The 2,093-nt window shown below is 50.7% G+C and overlaps 1 long non-coding RNA gene across 1 annotated transcript; it reads right to left on the reverse strand.

The window, feature by feature from the left end:
* Positions 1 to 282: 282 nt before the first annotated feature.
* Positions 283 to 1,741, reverse strand: LOC113221286. Its single transcript, XR_003307795.2, has 3 exons — positions 1,371 to 1,741; positions 1,006 to 1,226; positions 283 to 641 (listed from the first exon to the last, which is right to left on the reverse strand). It is a non-coding gene; the product is annotated as an uncharacterized LOC113221286 (long non-coding RNA).
* Positions 1,742 to 2,093: the final 352 nt, after the last annotated feature.

Raw genomic sequence — 2,093 nt, forward strand, 5'->3', positions numbered from 1 at the left:
ATCCCAGCACTTGGGAGGCCGAGACAGGCGGATCACGAGGTCAGGAGATCGAGACCATCCTGGCTAACAAGGTGAGACCCCATCTCTACTAAAAAATACAAAAAACTAGCCGGGCGAGGTGGCGGGCGTCTGTAGTCCCAGCTACTCGGGAGGCTGAGGCAGGAGAATGGCGTGAACCCGGGAGGCGGAACTTGCAGTGAGCCGAGATCCGGCCACTGCACTCTAGCCTAGGTGACAGAGTGAGACTCCATCTCAAAAAAAAAAAAAAGAATGGGCAGGAATTTATAAAATGGGGGGACATCAGTATCTGTCACACAGGACTTTCGAAAGGATAAGACATTTACACACAGAAAGTCAAGCTATCACTGAGGCTGGCCTAAGGCCAGAACTCAATACATTGCAGTGGCAGGCACACACCATTTTGGAGATAAAGACACACAAGTACTATTTTTCTAACACAAATGGGAGTTCTTACGGCTCTGTCTGTGAGAAAAGCCAGGGTGCTCACCTTCCAGCCAAGAGCATGCAGCCCCACCACGGCTCCATAGTGACAGCAGAGCGGCCGCACAGGATCTGCCAGGATCTTCTGCAGGGACAGCAGGATATGCTGATAGAGGCCACTTACAAGGTCCCCATGCGTCCTGTGGGAGCACCATTCAGTTAGTGAGGGGAATGAGGCACAGTGCCACCGAACAGGGCACAAGACAACACCAAGAGAATAGCATCTGTACGGCACACTCAGGCGTGCTGGGGTTAAGTGAAGAAGGCTGCCAGGGACGATTGGCCTAGAACCTGAGGGCTGAAGAACCAATACCTTGGCGTATTTGTAATCCATTTTCAGAATCCCAGTGTGTCACAGCACACCAGCTAGGACGCTCCGAGGGAAAAGGTTTCCCATCTTCTCATAGACCCTCAAAGCCAGAGGCTTCGCCCGATTTCCTTACCCCAACCCACTTGGCTCTGCAGCAATCCCACCCTTTGCTCAGGTCTACGCCCAGTGGCTACCAAAAGATGTGGCTGAGCAGGAGGGCAGCGCCATCCCGCAGAGTCCAGTGGTCATTCAGGGGGTTGATGGAGGCAGCCAGTGGCTCCAGGACACAGTAGAGGACACTGCCCACCAGACAGCGGACATAGGGCCCCAAGCACAGGTGTGGATTCCGAAACAGGCTCCGTGCCACCTGCAGCAGCCGGTGCAGTTGCTCCAGGTCATGACTTACAGATTTCACCTGTTGGGAGAAGAGGGTAGCTTAGGGGAACATGAGGGGACAGGCAGGAGCCCACCATTCTGACAGCACTTGCCATGAGCCCTACACCTGCTGGGTCATCTCTTCCTTACAGAACACTCTCTCTGTCCCAGCCTGGTCACTTACCCCACTAACCACATAAACAAAGTAAGGCAGGAGCGCCCCAATCTTGGAGTTCGTCTGCAAGTCCTGGAGTGCAACCTAAAAGGAAGGGCCCAGACTGCATTGGATCCACCAGAAAACTGTAAAACATGAATATGGTATTCTTCTGGAAGGCAGTGTATCACCTTATTCATGTTTTACAATTTTAAATGTGAATATTCTTTGATTTAGCAATTCTATTTCTATAAATGTAACCTACAGAAACTCATTCACATATACCTGCATATGGCACGGAATACAACCTGAATGTCCAACATATTTTTAACTGAGAAAGGCAATCTATAAAACCAGATGTTTAATGCAATACCACTTAGGTTTTTATGAGAGTAATCATAGTTGATACAGAGGAAAAAAAGTAGGTGGAGGAACAGACTTTTCAGTTTCTTTTTCTCTTTTCTTTTTTTTCTTTGAGACGGAGTCTCGCTCTGTCGCCCAGGCTGGATCGCAGTGACTCAACCTCGGCTCACTGCCACCTCTGCCTCCTGGGTTCAAGCGATTCTCCTGCCTCAGCCTCCCAAGAGCTGGGATTACAGGCGCCCGCCACCACACCCAGCTAACTTTTGTATTTTTAGTAGAGACAGGGTTTCACCATGTTGATCAGGCTGGTCTCAAACTCCTGGCCTCAAGCAATCCGCCCGCCTCAGCCTCCCAAAGTGCTGGGATTACAGGCGTTAGCCACTGTGCCTG

This window comes from Piliocolobus tephrosceles, unplaced genomic scaffold (genome assembly GCF_002776525.5).
Source record: "Piliocolobus tephrosceles isolate RC106 unplaced genomic scaffold, ASM277652v3 unscaffolded_22888, whole genome shotgun sequence".
In the NCBI taxonomy this organism is placed as follows: domain Eukaryota; kingdom Metazoa; phylum Chordata; class Mammalia; order Primates; family Cercopithecidae; genus Piliocolobus; species Piliocolobus tephrosceles.